Source organism: Chrysemys picta, chromosome 23 (genome assembly GCF_011386835.1).
Source record: "Chrysemys picta bellii isolate R12L10 chromosome 23, ASM1138683v2, whole genome shotgun sequence".
NCBI lineage: Eukaryota > Metazoa > Chordata > Testudines > Emydidae > Chrysemys > Chrysemys picta.
Window position 1 is genome coordinate 19,990,115 of NC_088813.1, and position 25,577 is coordinate 20,015,691.

The 25,577-nt window shown below is 40.9% G+C and overlaps 1 long non-coding RNA gene across 1 annotated transcript in view; it reads right to left on the minus strand.

Annotated features, from left to right (window-relative positions):
- Positions 1-24,243, minus strand: part of LOC112060691 (uncharacterized) — a 380,254-nt gene extending 356,011 nt beyond the window's left edge. Inside the window, exons 1-2 of the long non-coding RNA XR_010594621.1 lie at positions 24,120-24,243; positions 20,763-20,856 (exon numbers count right to left, since the gene is read on the minus strand). This is a non-coding gene — a long non-coding RNA (uncharacterized LOC112060691). The remainder of the gene's footprint in view (positions 1-20,762; positions 20,857-24,119) is intronic.
- Between the last annotated feature and the right edge of the window lie 1,334 nt (positions 24,244-25,577).

Below are 25,577 nucleotides of genomic sequence, written 5' to 3' on the forward strand. Positions count from 1 at the left end.
AGTGTCCAGATCACTGCATGGTTAAAATGGGAAATGTTCCTACGCTGCAAACCTGTTCAGGAGTTGCATTAAACATCAGACTGTAGCTTCAATTTCCATTGTGGTTTCCATCTATTCTGAATAGTTTTTAGCAACTTTAGAAAATTCTAATTTAAATATATAGCATTTTTACTAGAAATTAAATCATCACTTTTAAAACAAGCAGTGTACTACAGTGGAGCCTCAATGTTTATTATAAAAGCTTACCTCAGTCCAGACTGTACAAGTTTGCATTACTTACTGAAAATTCTTCACCGCAGTAGTTTTTTACCTACACTTAGTTTCTTCAACATGTATTTTTCTGAACCTCCTTTCTTTTCAGACAGTTATAAAATAAGCTTCGAGAATTTATTTTTCCATCAAACTGTGTTTTGTCAGTATTAGGGTTACCATATTTTGAGTGTCCAAAAAGAGGAAACTCCACGGTGCCCCGCCCCCAGCACCACCCATGCCCCCGCCCCAACTCCACCCCTTCCCCTGCTTCCCGCGAACATTTGATTCGTGGGAAGCCTGAAGCAGGCAGCAGGTAAGCTGGGGGGGGGAAGAGGCGCGGCCCAGTCTGGCCCCCCCAACCGAGCGGCTCCCTCTGGCAGCCGGCCCCGGCCCCAGCGTCTCCAGCCTGGCTCGGCTCCTGGGGTGCCGGCCCCGGGCCAGCCCCCGGCCGAGCCCCCCGCACCCCTGGGCCAGCCCCCGGCCCAGCACCGCCGGCCCCGGCCTGGCCCCCAGCTCAGCACCCAGCGGCGCTGGCCCCTCCCTATTTTCCCGGACATGTTCGGCTTTTTGGGATTTCCCCCCGGACGGGGATTTGAGGCCCAAAAAGCCGGACATGTCCGGGAAAATCTGGAAGTATGGTAAGCCTAGTCAGTATTTCATTATGTTGCAGAAATAAAGTCAGTTTGCACAAAGAGAGAGGGGAAAGGCACCTCCTGCACAGTATAAACAATTTACTTGTATTCCTAAGAGCAGCAGTGTAAAAATCAGATGTGCTATTTAATTGCAAACCCTAAAGTCAGGTTAAAGAAGGTGGTCAAGCATTTTATTTGCAAAACTGACTTCACACATATAAGATGCCATACTCATAGGACTCCCTCCTAACAGGTAAAATAATAGTTAAAATTTGATATTTATTTTAAAGTTATCTCAAGTGTCAAAGTAATTTCTCAATTGACTTTTGAAAGTTTTAAAATGTATCTACAGAATAATAAGACCATGTCTTCCTTTTTGCTTAGGGTTTTGCTGCGTAGAGCATTGAGTGCTCTGTTAACTCCAACAAATAATAACAAAATTTAGCATGGAACAGTGATAGCTGAAATACCAGTGCAATTAAATAGTTTTGTTTCATAAAGAAAAAACTTAATCATGTTTATATTTTTAATGTGAGATCAACTTAAAGTCTGTTCTAGCTGGACAAAATAAAACCTGTTAAAAGCAATTTTCTACATTTGATACAAGCTGCCATCATTCCATTTTCTATGAGAAGAGAGGATCCTCTGATGCTGCAGAAACACTGTACATGCTCTCTTTTCCTGCCAGAGAAAAGTTATTAATATTTTCTTTTGTTATATATAATGATTTCAATCAGTGCAAAATGGAACCTTGCTTTATATTTGCTGAACACTGTAAACCCTTCACTGCAGTAATTCTATGACACCAAAATGTTATCAACAAGAACATGCGTTAACAGAAGATGAAGACAGATGGATTTATTTTCAAATCTTGGAATTTAATAAAAAGAGCACTTATTAGGACATCTTCATTGAGAATGTGACATTTGAAAACATTGTTTTAAATTTCCTCATTATGCCCTTTAGCCCGTGCCTTTAATGAAATCTGCTGGGGGCAGTGACACAAGAAGCCCACTGAAAGCTGCGGTTCTCTAACAATACTGCTGATCTTGGAGCGTGTGTGCTAGCTTTCAGTTCAAGAGTCTGCTCATTACTTCCGTTTCTCGTTCCCTCTAACCTGGGGGCAACTGCCCCAAGCAATAAGCCCTAGGTTTGTGTGTTGTGATCCAGTAGTGCAGTGCTTGCTTAATTTACCATCCTTAACAGAACTGGTGGTGTTAAGAATCAAACGGCAATCTCCCGAGTACAACAGAATCACTAAACTAGGCCCTGAGCGTGTTGAGCCACTCAGCTGGTTCTTTGATGTATGAGAATTCTGAGGCTGCTTTTCCCCCTGCACATGGTAAAGAAAAACTATAGAGAAAAAAAACTAGCTCTAAGGGTAATTTTTAACCGGTATAAAACACTGTACATACATAATTAAAAGCACTGGCCCAAAAGAGTTATCATTCGTTTTGTATTTTTATTTGACAGTATCTCTAATTCTTTCAGTTTGAAGGGTGGGATGGGAACTTTTCCATATGATTAACACCTCTGTATTGCTTTAAGCAAGGTGCGCAGCAGTGACACATGATTCAACATCATACATGCCTGATTTGGGGACTAATGTTTCTTATTTAACAGCTTGCATCCATTGTAATTGAGACACAAATTCACTACTGACAAATATAATGTACACAAATATAAGGTGCCACAAGTACTCCTGTTCTTTTTGCGGATACAGACTAACACGGCTGCTACTCTGAAACCTGTCATAATGTACACTCTAATCCGGAGTCTAGTTTAGAAACACACAAGCCATGCCGCTAGTATGACAAAAGTTAAAACTCATCACAAATGAAGAATGCTGCTGCGTTTTCTAGGGTGTCTATTTTAGTTATTAAATATTCAAGGTAAAATAGCTCCCAAAGGCCCCCCATCAGGATTGAGATCCCATTGTGCTTGGTACATTGGTGCGGCAAGAAACTATTATCTGGTACCATGGACAGGAGGGACAAGACTAAAAAAATATGCATCCTATCTCCTAGAACAGACCTTGAAAGGTCATTGAGTCCAGCCCCCTACCTTCATTAGCAGGACCAAGTACTGATTTTGCCCCAGATCCCTAAGTGGCCCCTCAAGGACTGAACTCACAACTCATTAGTTTAGCAGGCCAATACTCAAACCACTGAGCTATCCCTCCCTCCCTCCCTACAAAGACTACAAAATTGGTGCTCTCTTAGTGGTTAGTCTTTAACTGCTAATAAAGGGCCAGTAAAGAAAACACATTACCTATGCCAACAATTACTTCTAACACACACAAAAGCTAGTTACATTATTTTCATTTTAGAAAAGTAAAAAAAAAAATTAGGAGAAAATCATGAGCTCTAAAGGTTGGGTGTGAAATGCTTTATTAGATTAAGGCACTTTAGATTTCCACCTGGCACTCAATTACTCCAACTGGTCAGTTGACCTTGGAAAAAGCCCTTCTGCATTGGCCACTATTACTTAAAAGTTAATTACATGATTACGTGGTCATTCACAATGAGCCAAAACTTTTCAGTGAGAAAGCAGCATGTACTTTAAAAATTATTCTGTTTGTCATTTCACAGCTACCCACAACAGTTCTGAGTAGCTTAATCAGAAACTTATAAAACACTTGTTCTCCCTTTTTTTCCCCTTTGCTTAAATAGCTTAAAATATTGTGGGGACTGCCTCCTTTTTTTAAAAAGTAGCATGGGCGCACAGTTTACTGTATATGTAAATTGACAGTGTATTTTATCTCTGCAAACACATGGTTAGTAAATAATAATGATAATAAGAACACTCTGAGACCTGCCGAGGAACTCTGCCGTATAAGAAGCAAAGCTCTTCACAAACATTAATTAATGACTCACAACACCTCTTCAAGTTAGATATTATCCCCTTTTTACAGAGAAGAACCTAAAATTATTGAGAGATTTAGCTTTGCTAGGGCAAGGTCATTTAAAGTAAGAAATATTACTGTCTCACTTGACAGATGACTCAAGTGCTACTTCTCAAGCAATACAGTCAAAACAAAAATGGTCATAGAGGGTTTCTAGTTCTTCTGATTTATCTTTACAAAATATGTTGTATGTCTGGAAACAAAAAGTAATAGAAAAAGAGATATAAAGCATGATAAACCAAGTAAGAATGTTTTCTTAAATTACTTGCAGGATTTCATCAAAATCAAATAATTAATTGTTCCCCCACCTCAATAGAACACACAGCTTATTTAATCATAAATTTAAACACACAATTTAACATGCTAGAATACTTTCTTCAAACACGTCACAAACTGAACAAGCCCTCAATGGAAGGAACACAATCACACCTCATGGCATCCCTCATTTTCATCATTCTAAGAGAGAAGTAAATATTTGTTGTTTGCTAAATGACAATCAAGGAATGGATTTATCTTTATAGTCTTACACTCTTGTATTTTAAAAGCTCATAAATACAGAAGATGCATCTACACACATATGCATATACAAAATATCAGTATCAACGGCAGGAAAACAAGAACATCTCTGTAATGACGGCCTTATATTTCTCTGGTTCCTTTCATCCTAAAGGATCTCAGCACCAAAGAAATCACTCTGTCAAACACTGAAATGCAACCAGCTTTGGGTGAAACAGTAACTTCACAGCAAGACTACACATCTGTACAAGATATTAAATGAAGAATACCCTTTTCCACTTGAAACTGAAAGGAAGATTTAGGGAGACAGAATAAAATTACTCACATTTGAATATAGCTAGGACACCAGGGATAACACCATGGTGCCAAGGACTCTTGCACAACTACAAGGGGCGAGGACCTCAGTTTTACATATCACTCAAAAAGGGCTCTTCCAGCAGCAAGCCCCACCTAGCGTTATGATGAGCAGTAATCTGGTAGTGAGTCACATGACAAAGGGCAATCTACTGTATCACAAATTTCACTCCCTGCACCTACATGATCATTAGGGGGTCTGTCTCCAGGTACTAATCCAGCTTAACCCTGCTTAGCTTGTGAGTTCTGCATCTCTAAAAGTGCCTTGGACAACCTCTTTTGGCATATCCAGCTCACCCTCAGTCTTTCCTCCAATTTCTCTCTATTACAATTGATATCTCCACCATCTTTCCTGCTTCCTAGACTCGCAACCTGAAGTCCTCTTTGACACGTCTGTCTTTTCCACCGTACATCTAGTCTCTCTCTCATTAAGTCCTGCCTCCCCTTCCCTTTAAATATTACCAGAAATCTGCCCTTCCCTGGCTTCCCCAAGACTACAAACTATGCTCACACCTTGTCCATCTCTCCCCTTAACTTCAGTGGCCTTCCCCTGTTTTTTCACAACTTCCCCCTCTGGTCTATTCAAACATGGCTGCCGTCTTCCATCACTGACCTGGGCACCTTCCTCATTAAATCCTCTCTTCAGCTACCTATTTCTCTCCACATTAAATTCAAGCCCCTGTTGTAATAATTGGGCCTACAAGTTTACCTAATTGTAAGTTCAACTATAAAAAGTGTAAGTTCATAAGATGTCACAATAACCTGTAACAAATATTGATGAGAACAGGTGCAAAAAAAACCAACACCAAACCAAAAAACGTAACTGAAATGTATTAAAATCATGCTTAATAAACAAAAAATGTGTACATCCAAAAATTAATAAACCAAAATTAATGTCAAATAGTAAGCCTAATTAATAAATAAACAAAATTACCTATTCCACCTACCACTCACTCCCTTTTCAATTCCTTTTTATAAAAAGACTTCATAACAAAACAAAGGCCATTAAAGCTTCCCCGCCATGGATGCCACCCCACCATCTCCTAAAATCCCAAACCTTCAACATCCTAATCCTAAAAAATATCCTAATCAAACAGGGCCAAAAAACCAACAACAACGAAGTTAACATCGCCGCCTCTGCCGGCGCCAGCTAAATCCCAACCATCACCTACAATAAAATAAAATCAAACTTTACCACCACCACCAACAGCAGCAGCTCCAGCCCATTTTAACTAACTTCTCTTTTCCCCCAAAAAACCGTTCTTACCATCTTTAACACCATCTGAAAGAAAGTCAGACAAGGGGGTTTTCCTTCTAAAAGCTCTCTCCAGCTAAAGGAAAACAACTCAAACATATTGTTTAAATAATGGCCTTATTTCATACTTTACATTTCAAATGTTGTAACTGTTTTACTTTCTTTTCTCTAATATTTTTTTTAATTGTTTAGGAAAGTTTGCCATAGTCCTAAACAAGCTAAGGTCTTGATATATCAAACACCACATCTTATTTTAACACTGTTTAGTGTTAAACAATAACTATAATTATGTTTATTAACACCTTTGGTCCATATATTCAATCTAAATGTATACAATGCCCCTTACTCTCACCTCCGCAGCACACTCTAATCTGCCAACTACCTATATTTCTATGGTGATTTATTCCTTGTTCCCCCATAAACTCCTCCCGGGCCTCTCATCTCCTTTGGTTTCTCTTTTGAGCTTATAGCTTTGTAACTGATATCACACTGCCCCTAAACCTACAGCAACCTTGAATTACTTGTGTAACAAATACCTAACTCTCTCCTTTTCTTCCAGGAAGACTTTCTGCCTCCTCCTTCTCACCAGGAGTCTTCTCCTTCTGGAACTGCTGTTACAAGACCAGCCTTGTTTCACTTGCACTGTAAGCTCTCAGGGGCAAGGATTATGTTTTTTAAACTGATAGTGCTATGTAAATGAGTTAAGATTATTACTAATAATAACCTGATAATAATAACCTGATAGGGTCATTATTATGGCATCAGTTTAGGAAATGCTGCAACTAATCACCATCAAGTCAAATCTTTACTTCTAGAGAACACAAAAACTGTGGTGAAACTGTCTGCTAGCATTTTATATATTTTCAGGGTCATGAGGTAGGCCTACAAGCATAGCAATCTCAATCCTAAATTCCCAGTGTGTGTGTAAAACTGAATACAAGTTTTGTGAGGGTGTGTGTCTAGCAGTGAGCAGAAAGGAACCTGTTGACACCCCACGTCACTTTCCTTTTGGTCACTTTCAATGTACCTGGCATGACACTCAGTACTAGAGGTGCTTATGAGTGCCACCTTGGGCCAGAGTTCCATTGGCCATGCAGGCAGGTTTTTAAGAGATCGTATGTGGTCTTACCTTTTATGTTTTGTTTCAACAAATCTGTAATGATAGATTCTGTGGAAAGTTTCTGCCACAGATTCCATGTTTTCACTAGTAAAATGTTCAACATCAAGGAAGAAGCAATTAATGAGTTTTTTTTAAAAGAGTAATTAGCTCTGACATTCTTTTGATCAGGAATTGGTTCATCCCCTAAAGGACAGAAGTACTTCCCCACAAGGAGATGGCACCTTTTCTTGCTTCATGCTTTTCTTCACTTGTGTGGGCCCCAGCTTCTATGATGTTACACATGAAAGATTAGAGAATAAACCCAAAAGAGCTTGAAATTTCTAGTGATGTGCAGGGCAACCCTAGATACTTCTGCAGCGTGAAGGAGAAGACGCCAGCAGCACTGCAGTGGTGTGCCACTCTGGGGAGAATGCATGTTTCACTAACTTTTCCTGCCTTTGCATAACAGAAAGAGACCACAAGATTAGACAGAGTCCCACCTCTTGTTAACACATGGTGGGCTCAGCTGTGTCCCTGCTATGGGTAACCCAGTATACAGCCAAGACATAGCTCTCAGAGAGACCTCTGCACTTCACATCCCAAATTGGAAAGTGCTGTAATGCTAGCACTTTTGTTAGGAGGAGGAGGAGAGATGCAGGTTGCCATTTGCTGCACCCCTCTTCTAAAACCCCAAAACAGCAATGTGGTCAACATGGGGTCTCAAGAATCTTCCCTACTTCAGGGAGTGATTCCCTCTCCCCTTCTGGTCTCAGAAAGCCTGGACTTGTGTTTTAATTAAGACATGAAGTACAAATTGTTCCATAGATTCCAAGGCCAGAAGGGCCCATCATGACCATCTAATCTGATCTGTCTACCACAGACCATAGAACTTCCCCAAAATAATTCCTAGAGCAGATCTTTTAGAAAAACATCCAATCTTCATTTTAAAATGGTCAGTGATGGACAATCCACCACGACCCTTGGTAAATTGTTCCAATGGATAGTTACTCTCACCATTAAGAATTTGTCCTTTATTTCCAGGTTCCGTCTGTTCTTTTCAGACTTGTTAATCTGAAAAGTCCATTTGCCTGGAATCTATGATGGAGGTGTCCTGCTCTAATTTAAATGCTAAAAAAACAAAAACAAAACCCACAGAAGAGCTCAGGCAGAGCTAAGATGTGCTCCACGGCTAGTCACCATTTAGCTGTTGTGAATCGATCAAAGCAGTAAAACAGGATTTAAGGACTCTGGCCTACAATCTCCTCCTTCCCAAAGTCAGGTTTGCCAAAAATCCCCACCTTGCTGTCCTCCCCATCTCATTCTATCACATCTCTTCCTGTGTTAATAAAAAGAAAACATAAAAACATCACGGATAAAGTTTGCAGACACAAAAATTGGGGGAGTGATAAATAATGAAGAGGACAGGTCACTCAAAGAGAGCATGTCTGGATTGTTCAGTAAACTGGGTGCAAGCAAACAATACGCGTTTATATATTGCTAAATGTAAATGTAGACATCTGTGAACGAAGAATGTAGGCCATACTTACAGGATGGGGGACTCCACATTGGGAAGCAGTGAATGAAAAACATATGGGGGTTATGGTGGGATAATCAGCTGAGTATGAGCCCCCAGTGCAACACTGTGGCCAAAATGGCTACTGCAGGCCTTAGATGTGTAAGCAGGGGAATATGGAGTAGAAATAGAGGTAATTTTACCTCTGTACTTGGCAGTGGTGTGACCACTGATGGAATACTGCGTCCAGCTCTGGGGTGTGCACAATTCAAGAAGTATGTTGATAAACTGCAGAGGGTTCAGAGAAGAGCCACAAGAATGATTAATGGGTTAGAAAACATGCATTATAGTGATTGAGCAACTTGAGTCTATTTAGTTTATTTAAAATGGACTCAATTTCCTCTACAGGTAATGCCACCTCATTATTATGTGAGCCCTTTACCCGAACAATTATTTTTGCAGACAAATAGTGGAGTTTCTGCTCACTAATAACAAGCAGGAATATTCACCCAAAGTATCTGAGTTTGGGGGAGGGAAGAGAATCTGTTCTTGTCTGAACAGTGTAGTTGATGTATGTTTGAGATGAGGAAAATCTGCCTGTGTAAACTTGTTTCTGTTTAGCTATTTAAAACCTAGCATATGGATAGGATTTCAATTTCCAGTACTGACACTTCTTAACTTTCACAACGACTAAATAAAAAGTGAATTATAAAGAAAAAAAAAGGAAAAAACAATGCAGATATATCCCACTTAAGAAGAATAATTACTTTACACTTATGAAGAGATGCCTACAAGAAATCAAATTGTTAAATAAGGAGTTAAGAACAAAGTGTTTGTAAGAAGCACAGAACAACACAAACATACTGACATTTATACATTAAGAATTTATTTCATTCATTGTCTTACAAATGAACTGCACTGCTTCTCACAGACACTTTTTAAATATACTGGGAGGCAGTGACCAGGCATTAAATACCCTTCTTATAGATACAATAAGAAAAGACAATTATAAAGTAAAACAGAGTTTTAACCACATTTTTGTCACTGCCATTTCTGACTGAGACCTTTGAGAGAAGGGCTATCTTTGTATTGTATGTCTGTACAGCCCCTAGCACAGTGAGGCCCTGACCCTCAACTGGTGCCTCTAGAGGGTACTGCAATACAAATAATAATTCCATGGGTTTAGGGATTCTTTGAGCCTTCCGTCATGTTTAAAATTAAATTTCAGCTGCAGGGGGATGAGAGAGGATTTCAGAGCAGAACCAAGAAAGAGAACTTTTGTTATTCCAAAACCCTCTCCCTCCCCTCCAAAGAGTATTTTTATGCAGAATTTGCAGAGAAATCATAAAAGATAGTCCATATGTCTGTTTAACAGAAGATATTTCCCATATTCTCTGCTCATCTATGTACCTATACAGCCCTGTCACTGTACCCTCTAAGCACTAAACAAGTATTTTTAATTTTAAAATAGCAATAATTATTCTCTATTTCTCCCTTTCTATTCTGAAAGAATCCTTTTCAAAGCCTGAAACTGTTGAAACACCAGGTCTCAGAAGACTCTCTCTTGCAGACAAACAGATTTTATATTTGAAAAAATAAAGTCAATTCCTCTAAGACTTCTCAGAAGTCCCCATGTTTGGGACAAGGGTTTACGGACAAAGTAGCATTTTCTGATTTTTATTTGAGTTTTCCCCACACCAAACCACATTCCATGTCTGGACAGAGTTCTCAGCGCTGGTGCTAATTTGACGTGCACCACACTCTCTCGTGGTGCTCCCTAATTTCTAGTCATCTCTGTGATAAAATCCTTGCTCCTAACCCAAAGATTCCTTTAGGCCATTAGAAAAAGCCAGCTACAGCTCAGTGCATAGACGTCTCGCACTAGAAAGACTTATGAGCATGTTCTCTCTACCTTTTGAGACTGACTGCATATATACAATCCTTCCCACAATGGTCTGCCAGCAGCTGCATTAGACTTTCTTGTAGTAAGATTTGATTAATGAGTCTCAGCAGCAACAAATCAGTCTTCTAGAGCAGCCTTTGCCATGCTAATACCTGCTCTCACCACATACACAGAATATAAACTACTAATATGTAGTGCCACTTCTCTCCACCAACACTCTAGCTAGACGAATATGTACTGTAAAATGTCTCCAGCCACCATCCAATCAGCCTCCAATAAAATTGGTCTGCATTCCAGCATTAGCTCATCCAGCTGAAGTATTTAACTCTCATTCATATCCAAGCTCCCCACATTTAAGTAGGAAGTTCAGGAGTCCACCCAGGCTTTGCGATTACTAAAGAGTCTGGCTGCTGTGGATAACAAGAGGTTAAAATCGTTGTAAAATGTCCAGTAGTTGGCTTGATGAAGCAAGCTTGAGAGGGTGTGACGGGAGATGGGTAGGTTGTTTTGGGACAGCATGCAGGGAGAGAGGGAGATGTTTGTTTTGCTAGTGAATTGTATAGTGTGGGATCACACATCTGGCTTAAAAGGGGGAATGATATGTAAACTGATATGTCCAGTACAGTACAGTGTATTATTTATATAGTGCCTGCAGTAAGCTAGGTTGCTTTAGGAGACAAGCCTTGAAGAGCTTACAAACTAAACCAACAATATGCCAATGGAGGATCCACGTTTAGTGGAATGAGATACCATCATACATATGAATGATGCTCAATAAGCATCATGTTAATTCCTCCATTAGTGTTTAGTTTAGTCTTTTTAAAAAATTATGTCATGTAGCTAGTTTATTTCTTCCTGTAGTGAGGTTTATTGGCACCTCAAAGAAAGTACATTTTGAGGAAGCAGTGTGTGGCTCACACTGTCAATGCTGAAGTTGTACAGTGCGTAGGGAAAAGTTTACCTAACGAATTAGGATGGATTGTGGGTGGAGATATAGTGACTGAGTTAAAGTTACACTTCCACATTTCCATACTTTCCATTTTTAAAAGTATGTTTAAGCTTTACATTTGTCTGGCTGTTCACTATTTTTTTTTCTAAGTGAATGTTGTTCCCAGGTATCCCCCTTCAGATACTGATACAATATTCACAATCAACTCCAATTTAATGAATTTTCTAACCTGAGGGTTATTTGTCGTCATTAGGCTTCAGGAACAACATCCCACCAGGGAAACAATGGCTACAGTTTTAGTTTGCCTGCAGATTCAGCACTCTAACAGAGCATATTTAAAAGCTTCTCTTGGGAACCACAAGGACTTGAACATTAATTTTTTAAAAATAAAATGTTCAATTTTACTGGAAATAATGGGGCTATGAGAAATATGCAAGATAGCACTGATCCTTACTAGGTCATTCCAAACTGTGAAAGATGACAGGTACATAGTGATATTCATGCACACATATTCTCCCTCTTAGCAGGCTGCTGCATAGCTGAGCTGCAAAAGTTATTTGCTGGACTGTTGCACTAAGCACAGCTAGTTCATCAGGGTTCCACTTTCTGAGGTCTGTGCTATTTGATTTAAATACAACAGACGGTGGGAATATCCTCTGCACATTTTCCAATCATATCCACTTTTTCCATAGCAATTCCATTTACTGCACCCGAAAGTCACTATATAGTCCTCTGAAGAATGGAGCTATAAGGGGAGAGGGGAGTGTTATCTTATTTAACACAAGAACATAAGAATGGCTATGCTGGGTCAGATCAATGGTCCATCTAGCCCAGTATCCTGTCTTCCAACAGTGGCTGGAGCCAGATGCTTCAGAGGGAAGGAACAGAACATTTATCTGGTAATCCATCCCCTGTCCTCCAGTCCCAGCATCTGGCAGTCAGAGGCTTAGGGACACCCAGAGCCATGGGACTGCATCTCTGACCATCTTGGACAATAGCCATTGATGACTCTGTCCTCCATGAACTTATTGAATTCTTTTTTGAACCCTGTTATACTTTTGGCCTTCACAACGCCTCCTGGCAACCTACTGTTGCCAGGGGTTTTCAGAATCCCCAACAGGGGCAACTTAACTATTTCACACCAGGCAGTGTTAGGAATAAATCAGTAGGAACACAGCAACTCTGTCTGATAAGATTCATGCAAGTAAGCGTGTCTATCTAAAACTGTAGTTTATTAGATTTAAGCACACAGACATAAGCAATAGGTTTAGAACATCCCAGATATTTAATTAACATCTGGAATAGTATTGAGTAATTAGCAGCAGGTTCACAGTGGCCAGTTGCTCACCTACTGGGGAGAAAGGGTGTCGGGAAAAACATCTCAAGATGGTCTCAGAGGACTGCTCCAAAGTGCACTTTATTAGCTAATCTTTTATAACTAACTTCTAAAAAACACATAGGTCACTTTTCTAACTTTCAATAAATTTTTAATATCAGAGACATCGAGACTCAAGGTTTTCCAACCATGGCTTTTTGTCTCAATTGTTTACTTGTTTGTCCCCTCCTCCCATTCTGATTAGCAGAAACTGCCAACTAGATATGACCTTGCTTCTAGAAGCCCATCTCCAAATTAACCCTTAACTTTGTGGTGTTCTAATTCATTAATTCATGGTGGCTGAATGCACATAATATGATTGCAATTAATTTAAACACATTCTGGAGTATACACACCCCTCAAATCCAGGGTCGACTGCGTTGCGTGTAGAAGTGCTTCCTTTCGTTTGTTTTAAACCTGCTGCCTATTAATTTCATTGGGTGACCTTCTGGTTATTATATTATGTGAAGGGGTAAATAACACTTCCCTATTCACTTTCTCCACACCAGTCATGAGTTTATAGATCTCCATCATATCCCTCAATCTTTCTGATCTTTCCTCATATGAAGGTTCTTTCAAATCCCTAATGATTTTTGTTGCCCTTTTCTGTACCTTTTTTGAGATGGGGCAACCAGAACTGCATGCTGTACGCAAGGAGTGGGCATAGCATGGATTTATATAGTGGCATTATGATATTTTCTTTCCTTGTGGTTACTAACATTCTGTTAGCTTTTTTGATTGCTGCTGCACATTGAATGGTTGTTTTCAGAGAACCATCTACAAGGACTCCAAGAGCTCTTTCTTGAGAATGCTAACAGCAGTTAGACCCCCATCATTTTGTATGGCTAGTGGGGATTATGTTTTACAATGTGCATTACTTTCCATTTATCAACACTGAATTTCATTTGCCATTTTGTTACCCAGTCACCCAGTTTTGTGAGATCCCTTTGTAACTCTTTGCGGTCTGATTTGGGCTTAAGGATCCTGAGTAATTTATGTACCATCTGCAAACTTTGCCATGTCACTGTTTACTCCTTTTTCCAAATCATTGATGAATATGTTGAATAGCACTGGTCCCAGTACAGATCCCTGAGGGATCCTGCTATTTAACTCTCTCCATTCTGAAAATGGAAGTTATTCCTACCCTTTGTTTCCTATCTTGTAACCAATTACTCATCCATGAGAGGACCTTCCCTCTTATCCCATGACTCCTTACTTTGCTTAACAGCCTTTGGTGAGGGACCATGTCAAAGGTTTTCTAAAAGTCCAAGCACATTATATCCACTATATCACCCTTGTCCGCATGTTTGTTGACCCCTCTCAAAGAATTCAACGGATTGGTGAGGCATGATTTCCCTTTACAAAAGCCATGTTGACTCTTCCCTACTAATTCGAGTTCATCTAAGTTCTGATCATTCTGTTCTTTACTAAAGTTTCAACCAATTTACCTGGTACCGAAGTTAGACTTACTGGCCAGTAATTGTCAGGCTCACCTCTGGAGTCTTTTTTAAAAATTGGCATCACATTAGCTACCTTCTAGTCATCTGGTATACAGGCTGATTTAAGTGACAGGTTACATACCACAGTTAGTAGTTCGCAATTTCATATTTGAGTTCACCCAAGAGTTCTGAAGGAATACCATCTGGTCCTGGTGACTTATTACTGTTTAATTTATCCCAAAACCTCCTATATCAACACTTCAACCTGGGACAGTTCCTCAGATTTGTCCCCTAAAAAAATGGCACAAGTACGGGAAGCTCTCTCACATCCTCTGCAGTGAAAACAGATACAGAAAATGAATTTAACTTCAACTTCTCCACAACACTGCTCCTTTAGCACCTCGATCATCCAATCGCACACTGACTGTACGATAGGCTTCCTGCTTCTGATGTACTTAATTTTTTTTTTGCTATTAGTTTGTGTGTCTTTTATTAATTGCTCTTCAAATTCTCTTTTGGCCTGCCTCATTATACTTTTATACTTGACTTGCCAGAATGTATGCGTTTTCTATTTTCTTCAGTAGGATTTGACTTCCAATTTTTAAAGGATGCCTTTTTGCCTCTAACTGCCTCTTTAACTCTGTTGTTTAGCCATTGTGGCACTTTTTGGTCCTCTTACTTTTTTGAGGGGGAGGTATACTTTTTTGGGGGGGGGATATATTTTTAGTTTGTGCCTCTATTATGGTGTGTTTAGAAAGTTTCCATGGAACTTGCAGGCATTTCATTCTGACATTTTTAATTTCTGTTTAGCTAGCATCCTCATTTTTGTATAGTTCCCCCCTTTGAAGTTAAATGCTACTGTGGTGGTATTCCCCCACCAACAAAAAGGATGTTAAATGTAATTAAGTTATGGTTGTCATTACTGAATGGTTTAACTATATTCACCTCTAGGACCAGGTGCTGTGTGCCATTTAGGGCTAAATCAAGAATTGACTCTTCCCTTGTGGGTTCCAGGACAAGTTGCTCCTAGAAGCAGCCATTAATGGTGTCTAGAAATTTTCTCTCTGCTTCCCAGCCTGAGGTGACATATGCCCAGTGAACATGGGGTTAGCCCATTATTGCTGGGTTTTCTGGCTTTGTAGCCTCTAATCTCCCTGAGTATTTCACAATCACCGTTGCAATCCTGGTCCAGTGAGAAGGAATACACGGTTCGGACACAAACATTACTTATTTAGTTCAGCTAACATTAGGAATTCTATCTTCACATCTCATTTACTGAAGACCATGACGTTAAGTGTCCATTGATATTTTTTGCATTTCATTCTGACATTACTTCCTCACCAACTGTTCACAGTGTTTCAGCTCAGTAATTTGACTTTTAATAAATCTTTGCAATTTATTTCCTTTCAGCTGATCCTTCATAAGGTGTGCCCTTCATAGAGAGCCTTTCTAGGGACATAGATATCTCTCTAACATCAGTAACACAGGGTGCAGTCTCCCTGATGGTTCACTTTGTGAATTCAGGGGAATGGTTTTTAAGCTTCTGTTTCTCCAGTTACTTTTCCATAAACAGCCTGTAACATCACAGAAACATTTGTCACTATACTTTGCCAAATGCTGCCTTTTCCTTTACTGAGGTGAGAATGTTCTTTGTATTTAGACGGTTTAATACATACACCTCTACCCTAATATAACGCGACCCGATATAACACGAATTCGGATATAACGCGGTAAAGCAGCGCTCCGGGGGAGGGGGGGGGCCGGGGCTGCGCGCTCTGGTGGCTCAAAGCAAGTTCAATATAACGCGGTTTCGCCTATAACGCGATAAGATTTTTTTTGCTCCCAAAGACAGTGTTATATCAGGGTAGAGGTGTATTACAGGAAACACACAATGTTCTTTTAGGATCCCGTGGTCTCTTCTGACTCCTTACAACGAGGCTTCCAATATCCCTTTTTTGTGTTGCCACAAGGCTGTTCACCAAGTGAGCTGTCCGCTATCCTTACCAGTCACTTTTACAAGCTCAGGCTAATAAGAGGCCTCTTTCTATTTTCAGCATAAATGGGGGGGGGGAGGTGGGGGGAGAAGTTAGGTGTTTCCTGGGCAGATTTATAACAGATTTCACTGTTTTGTCTCATCTGTTGTAAGACCAGGTCTACTAAAAACATTATAAAAGGGGCTTCTGTATTCAGAAGTCCAAATTATTGAATAGCTTTTTATTTTAGATGTGCTTGGAGGCTTTGCGTGTATTTTCATAGATTCAAGGACAGGAAGGGACCTCGCATGGCAGGACCAAATACCGTCTAGACCGTGTATTCTAGTGGCAGAAATGGGGAGCTAGGGCCATCTCAGCTTTTATACGGTGTTACATTTTGCAAAGGAGGCCCTTGCATAGTGTAGCATGAATGACCTGGTGCTTGGCTCCCCAGGATTGTTTTTAGTAAAAGCTGGCAGCATGAATTCTAGGTAGACTAGAAGAAGGAAGACTTTTAATCTGCAATGCCAGATCAGATTCTTAGCTCGTGCATGTCCTCGCATGATGATTCACTGTGAACTTGGACTCCACAAACCATCAGGAGATAAAGCAAGAATGACTCTACAATATATGCATTATAAACATATTTAGTGTTAAATGAATACATTGTGGTCATTGCACTAGCTTTCTGTTAAGGAGGGAGGTAAATATTAATTACATCATCAATTGCTATAATCTATGCTACACACCTAGCTGTAAAATAAGTAATTCTAGAGCCTGGAGATTATGTTCCTCAAGGAGTTCTCTTTCTTCAGCCCTACAAATTATGGGTTTGGATTTTGTAAGTCACCGTGCTAAGCTTACTGTAATCTTGCTGAGCAGTATTTATGAAAATGCAAATCTTTTTTGTTTTTCTTTCCCTCCCCCACCACACACTTGTGTATCCAGGGAATAGCCATATCCATACTGTCTGTACTTTGCCTATATTCATCACAGATCACATCATGTGGCTACAGCACACTGTAACAGCTGAAATTTCTCATGTTGCTTCTCAGTTGAAAGGTGAGTATTTTATTTTAAGCAATGATAGGTCAGGGAAAGGGGACAGTTGTAGAAAATGTATGTGGCCATGCTGAGTTGTCCAAGCATGAAAAAAAAAGTACCCCTACCCCCACATTTTGAGAAAATTGTTCATATGCCACCTAGCATCGGTGTATTCAAAACTTCACACTTGGCCTATACACAGGCATCAATGAGCAATGCTAACCTGGCTAGCTTTGAGAGGGGAAAAAGCTGAGAAATAAAGCTATGGATGAGTCAAAACAACAATGAAAAAGTTCATCTATTATATCCCTTCCCACTGTGACATTATCTAGAGATGTCTGCTGAATAATACAAATGTAATTTTGTTTTATTTCAGCCATGAGTAGGACTGTACAAACATGTATTTAAATGAGCAAAACAATAACAGTTTTATCTTTCACCAAAAAAGAAAACCAAGGAAATTATATACAAAAAACCCTCTATTAATGTAATAGTGTCTGGGATTTTACATATTCACAAAATTATGGCATTCAGTTATAAAACTTTTCTAAGTTTAGAACTAATAAAACTCAGCAACCGTAAGCCACAGAGGTTTCACTGAAGTTGTCATATGCAGTAATATGAAAGACACTACATGAAAGCAATGAAGATTAGTTACTGCTCCCATTCATATGCATTTACCTGAAAAACCTAAACCATGATATTACAAAAATATGCAGTAATATATTGCATACAAGCTGTTCTCACTCTTATACCTCAGAGAAAGGAACAGTAATCAGGACAGTCATCAAGTCTTACAGCATGTATCACAGTTACTACCTACTAGCATCTTTTGATGATTAAATACATTGAAATTAAAGACAGAAAAAGTGTTGGTTTGTTTTGAGAACCGTGACAAAGGAGAATACATTCATTTTTATATTATTTCCCAAGTAGTCCAGGCGTTGGTGAACTGGATAAAAGCAATACAGACTTTGCTCATCTCCTGGTTTAACAGGCCCACTTTTTACAGTTCACATCACCACAGCAAATACTCCATCCAGCCCAATTACTCTGGTTATATAATAATATGGCAATTCCATTGATGCATCAAAACTACAAGTTAGAGCAAGTTGCATTTTAATTCAGCAAGAAACCTGGAGATGATCAGTTCTTCCCATCACCTGCAATGTCCCCCTTAGAAAACATTAAGGAAAGTGAGGATTGTGCAGCTGCAAGCTAAGCAGTTTCTTTAAACAAAGGAGTAAAACTGTATAAGCTATTCAGTCTAGAATCTCAATACTGGAGAGATATAACACTGAGGCAGATACCAAATCCTCTCCCCAGAACAGGGATGAGGAAGAGTGAAAATGACTGATTTTTACATGTATGCCTCTTGCACTGTAGTAAAGACACCTACAGTTGCCATCATAATAAACAGTAAAGTTTCCTTACTTTAAAGAACAAGAAGATTAAAGGGAACCCTGAAGATATAACCCGAGTCCTAGGCCTGGTCTACACTATGAGTTTAATTCGAATTTAGCAGCGTTAAATCGAATTAACCCTGCACCCGTCCACACAACGAAGCCATTTATTTCAAAATAAAGGGCTCTTAAAATCGATTTCTGTACTCCTCCCCGACGAGCCATGAATAAAGTAAGGGGGGGAGGGATAGCTCAGTGGTTTGAGCATTGGCCTGCTAAACCCAGGGTTGTGAGTTCAATCCTTGAGGGGGCCACTTAGGGATCTGGGGCAAAATCAGTACTTGGTTTTGCTAGTGAAGGCAGGGGGCTGGACGCAATGACCTTTCAAGGTCCCTTCCAGTTCTAGGAGATAGGATATCTCCATTAATTTATTATTTATTTATTTATATGATCTGGGATACAACATTACTGGCATCATCAAGGCTTGGTATGATGTCCAGGAAAAAAACAAGGCCACCATCCTTAGAAATATGGATATATTTTTGGGCAATGCCTCACTAGCAATATCATGTATTCAGACCTAACCGTGGATGCAAACAGTGGCAAGTGGAATCTTAAGATCTGGGTTCCAGGGTGTGCTCCCAGCAGACATTAGAAATGTGATGATCAAAGATGTAACTGTATCAACCTATGAGAAGGAGCATCACCAATGGTGGGAGCTGCTGGATTTCATTTTTGATCCACACTCAAAGAGTGTTGTATCATGCATTCTCACCATTACCAATGCCACGACCATGTGGGTTTATCCTCTCTTGCCCCTGGGATTGGTTCTGAACCACACCATCCTAATGACCGTAGACATCCCAAAGTGGGTGGTAAATAAGAGCAATGAGTACCACGCAGTGGACATAGGTGAATGCCTCTGGAAAGATAATCAGGGATATATATGTCCCACTGATGTATTCATGGGTACTCACATCTGTCTGAATCCAGCACAGGGTAAATGCCACTATGAGCTCAGTCCTAGGTACACCAACCACCTCCAGATTATAGAGGTTAACAATCATTGCATATGTATTAGGAGCACTTGCAAGATTTTCACTGTTCGTACCTATGATAGGGTTTATAATGATATCCACTCTAATTTGTGTTTATGTTTTGTCTTATCTGTACTAGGGTGTGATACATATTTTGAATCTGAAAAGATGAATTACCGAAATATCAGGACAGCCTATCACCTCTATCGCCATGTTGGGCCTGTAAGTCTAGAACAAAACATTATGCTCCTTAAGCAGCTGGTGGAATATCCCGAGCTTGCTCTGCACATCACTGAGGTACTGGAGCTGGGTAGAGCCACTATGCTTACAATACACCATTCAATGGAGCAGACAGAGGTGATTTTAAAAGGGTGCTTAAGTCGGCTGGGGTCACTCACTGGTGGAGTTCACTTTTTGTTGATCCCACTGGCACAGTTGAATCATGGCACATCCTGATTCACCCTCTCAGTTATATTAGTAATTCAGTTTATTGTAATTATTTTGTATGTTGGATTATGCAGATGGGTGCACGTTAAACTCAGATGTTGAACGTAGGCCCAGGTGTGTTAGTACTCCTGGATACAAGGGAATACCAGCATCCGAACCTCTGGTATAAGTTATTCATGTGTGGTGGCAGTTTTAACCTACCACCACCACCACGAAGGGGAAATGTTGTGTAGGAATGGTTCAATTTATTAAGTGTACATAGTTGCCATTTTGGATTGGTAAAAGGACAACCTGTCCTCCATCTTGGCATCCCTTCTCCTTCAACTTTTGGTGCCAAAACAAGAAAAAGGTGGGAAAGATAGTGTCTCGTAGCCGTGGAATTTGCCTAGCAACAGAGAACGCATATAAGGGAGTGTCACCCTCTGAGGGGTGCTCTGTGTCTCTGGATGCTGTGGAAGCAGGTCATCCCAGTGAGGCATAGAAGCCCTCCCACAATGTGCCAGTCTTGCTATTAGCTAGAGCCCTGAGGGATTAGGACTTGAAGTGAACCAGTAACATCTACCAAGGTTCCCTTAACTTACTCCACTCACATGTTCCATCATCACTTGACACAGCGTTCGCATTCAGCACGCAGGACACAAGACACCATACTGAAGATCTACTTACCTGTCACTGAAGTTCCTGAGGTCTGGTTCCTGTTCCTGGCACCTGTCCCTGAGATCCTGGTTCCCATCTGTGTTCCTGTTCTCCTGTCCAGTGTCTGCAATATATGGAATAGTTCTTCTTGTTTAGTCCTTTGTACCCCATTGTGTATAGAGTTTGGGGCTCTGGGGTTCACCCCCATTTACATCATTTGTGTTAACAACCGAGCTGTTATTGTGTTCTCTTAGTTTGCAGGGAGCCCTAGCCGGTTCTTAAATACATATACCTGACTGTTTGCAACCTCAATCTGCCTTTGTCTTAACTAAACAATTACCGATGATAGATGCGGAGGGGTTAAAACACCACAGATAGCCCATCTTCTGTAAAGTAAAACCTAGTTTCAACTGTCTGTGGCTAACAGTTTGAGCAATGTTTGTAATGAATGTTTTTGAGAATTGTGAATGTTTTATTAAATTCTCTCTCTCTCTCTATATATATATATATATGGATAGTATGGCAAGCACACTGGTGCAGATGCTAATTTAAATAATGTCTAATGTAAAGAGCCAAAAAAGGAGGTGGCGGAAATATATTTAATGCGAATTAGTATTATAATGGAGTAGAAAAGGAGTAGCCTTGCTAAACTGGAGGAGAGCTGCAATTAACGTCCAAAGGGTACCGTTAGTTTCCAGGATTATGAGGCTGTACCTCACTCTGTTGTCAGAGGACTGATCGCCCATCGTACACCATTCCATCCTTGAGTGCAAGGCTAACTGAAGTATTGTGTAAGTAGTAATTGCATGAATGTTATTTTTCTTTTTAATAAAGTTTGGTTGTATCATTCAAAGTGTCACCTATTGGTCCCCTACTAAGTAAGTTGTCTAGCTGACCTACAGGCTCGAACCTGAAAAATAAGTTGAGTTTTACTGCACCTTTATTTTAACTACTTAGTATTAATTGGGAATATTTTAACATAAAGGTTACAGTACCAAACCAGGAGGAGATAGCTGTATCTCAGATCCATTGACCAGTAGCTATGCACACAGCGGCTCTACCCAAAAGCCGGAAGCACAGCAACTTGGATGAAGCTATGTTACCAATTTACTGTATGCTCCTCAACAGAAGCGGCTATTCAGGCTTCTCAGATATTACAGGCATTCAGATACTGTATGCGCAGAGCATAAGTAGTTAGATTATACTGATACGTTCTAATTATAGCTTGTATCACAACAAAGCCTAAACAAAAAGACAAGTCCACCTAATATACTGGAGATAGCCCTATAGTGCCATCTCCAACAACTATTTCTCATTTCACTGCAGCACCCATGGATTTAGACTGAATGATCTCTGAGGATGGATATTCCTGGATGCCCATGTATTTAATGTGCAACTCAATGGAGGGAAGCCGTGCCATAGTGGGAAGCCAAGGTGTTAAATCCTTCCCTGGGACACCCTGGCATGCATGAGCCTGCTAAACTGTCCAGCATCCACTTGCTTATCATTGTCCTTTCTGCTTTTCCTTGAGGGCAGCTCCACATGTAATGTTACGTGACAGTGAGACGTCATCACTGATTTCCCCTGAGGACTCCCCAGGTGTGTGAGGCAAGAGCCTATTACCCACACACTAGAGACCAGAGTGACTAGGAGGCTCTAGGGGCAGATAAGGGTGCTGGAGAAGCCAGTGGGGAAGAAGGTATTGGAGGGTGTCAGAAGCCACTGGGGGGTAAGGAGGACTTTGATACAGAGAGATTCTGAAAAGGAGGCTTGTTTGGAGGGAGAGACAGGGGAAAAGAGCATAAGGCAGCCTGGGGCAAGGGCTATTGAGGACTGTGGGAGCCTCTGGGGCTTTTGAAACTTTAGGACAGCCTCCCCCATTCACCCCATCCATACTACCCTACCTAGTGCTACTTCCCCCTCCCCCCGGCATTCTGGTCCTCTTTGCCCCTGCCTCTATTCTGTCCCTTACAGTCACTATTGTCTCCTCCTTCCCACAGGCTCTATGCAGGCCAGGCACCAGCAGGGACAGCGAAGAGCCTTACTGGCTGCCAGAAACCTAGCGGGTCACAGAGGGCACATGCCATTTACCCACCTTCTGTGGGTTTGTTTTATTACGTCTGTAGCAGCATGTAGAAAACACACAGCTGTGTTCAACTTTGTTCCATGTTTGCACAAGTGGGAAACTATTAGATCTTCAGACTGACCTGGGAGCACAGATTAATCCTGATAAACTTCAAATTCCCTTAAAAAGAACAGGAGTACTTGTGGCACCTTAGAGACTAATAAAATGTATTAGAGCATAAGTTTCGTGGGCTACAGCCCACATATGCATATGCATCCGAAGAAGTGGGCTGTAGCCCACGAAAGCTTATGCTCTAATAAATTTGTTAGTCTCTAAGGTGCCACAAGTACTCCTGTTCTTTTTTGCGGATACAGACTAACACGGCTGCTACTCTGAAACTTTTCAAATTCCCTTGACACCTTCAGGAGAGAGAGGGTGATTAGGGATCGGGAGACAGATAAATCACCAGGAGCTGGCAGTTCACTGGGGTCCCTGGAGATCTCCCTCCCAGCTGCAAAGCTGTCCCTGAACAGAAGGTTGATGAGGACCCTTCTGGAATATCTGCTCCTTCCTCTCTACTAACTCAGGAATTTCTTCTACACCGACCATACTAGAGCATTATCTAGCACTGACCCCTTCTAGCAACAGAATCAGCACTAGCATTTGCAAACCACTCTACACTAGACAACAGTATCTTAGAACCATAGCCAATTTGAAATGTCTTTGTACTGCAGTGTTAGCCCTAGTGCCCTGGCCAAATCCCAAATAGCCATTCTATTCTGCAGACCTAAAATTCCCATGGAGTTTTAGATGGATACAGCAGTCCTCACCTCCTGTCCTAAGATGATGAGTGGCAGATTTATTATGCACTATTTAAACAGTTGCCACATTCCCCCATGACAAGAGTGTTCTACTCACTGCAAATTGGCGCCTCCACCTGGCTGTTCTAGGGAGTAGCTTTGCATAGTTTATGCCCCTCCCTGGGGTTGTGCTCCATGTCTCTCTTGTGCTCCACAGCCCTTCTCTGGCTCCAGAAGCTGCTGCAGCCTCTTTACAACTCAGCCCTCCGACCAGGTCACTACCTACGTTCCCCTTCCAGGGCAGACTTTCAAAGTCTCCTCTGTCCATGCAGTGTCAAGTGGTCCTCCCACCCGCTGCCCTGACCCTGTCATGCCAACAGTGACTTAGGCAGTCTTCCTGCCTTCCCCAAACAGGCCCACTCCGCAGCAGCTGACAGGGTAGTCCAGACCCACCCTCTGCTCTGGGTTCCAGTCCAGGGCCCCTGTAGTAAATGGCTAAAGTCTGTATCTTCACCAACTTACCGCTCACCCCTGGACTCCTTCCTACCAGGCTGCTTCTCCCCTTCCTGCTCCCTTACCTCAAGGAGAAGGACTAGGCTTCCTCCCTGCTTTTTAGAAGCTGTGCCTGTTCCCTCACAGGTAAGCCTTCTTCTAATTAGCTTCCTCCAACTTCAGTCTCCCTCATTTGCAGCCTAATTGGCTGATTGGGCCCACTTGGCCTAATTCAGGTCTCTCAGGGCCAGTGTGAGGAGCATGCCCCCTCACACACGCCTAGAGATATCTCCATTTCTGTGCTGTGTGCAGTGATTCCTGTATACAGATGGCTCTGCACATGGAATCCATCAGTGGCAGCTGCGCAAGCAGAGTAGCTGCAGGATCACACACACACTGCATACTTTGTGTATCACACTGGGATCTTTGGTCAAAACATGCAGTATAAATGTCACTTATCCTAATTGCTTACAACCCCACTCCTCCTGCATTAGCTTCCTAATCACCTTAACCACCCCCATCTTATCCTAATTATTTCCCAAATCTTTAGGGACAGTTACTGTGTCCCCTCCCGCATTCAGCTTTGTTTCTGTTGCCCTCTCTCTCTGCAAACTGTGATTCTGCACCTTTCATCTATATGTTCTCCTTCTCTGTGTTCTGATGGCCTTCTCTTAGGGACATACACTTTACAAGCCCACTACTGTGCTAGAGTTATGCCAAATCAAAATTCACTGACACTAATAGGAACTCAAACTGTCCTGAAATTAGAAAGGAAAATAATCTCTGATGGCTGCTTATATTTATTTTTCATTTTTTGTTAAATAATGGACTCTAATGAATTTTCCTGTTACACCAAGGCTGTAAGGCAGCTCTAGGTTTTCACAGATTCCTTCATGAATATTTCTCACTACATACTGGATGTCATTATTCTATTGAGAATCAATTAGCCCAAATGTTGTTATGACAGTTACAGAAAAATTATATTTTTAGCTATAATTTATACCATTCGGTCTCTACCAATGCAATCTTCAGAGAAATACTGAAAATGTTAAACCTGATCTGGTAGTGAAGAAAACCTCAGTGATGAGACAGCAAAGAAATGGGTGACTTTGAGAGGGATTTTTGAATGAAACATACTTTTCTAAAGTAACAAGCACATTTAGGATTAAAAATTCAACCAAATGATGAAAAGCAGTGAAAAACAGGAAAACAGGGCCACGGTTCTTCAAAGCTTTTCTCCAGTTCACTTCCATCCAATGTTAGAGCTGCACAAAACATTTCACATATGAGTGACCAGCAAGCATTGCCCTCTTTGGCCATTTCATGAAAGGACAAAAGCAAAACAATCACTTTTCAACTGATGGGGCACCACAGACTCACCATAAACCAAATGCTGCTTCAGTGGTAAAAAAATACATTTACTTCGCAATGGTGGGAGATGCATAGCTGTGTGGGAGATGACCCAAGGGTCAAAGGTCATATTCTACT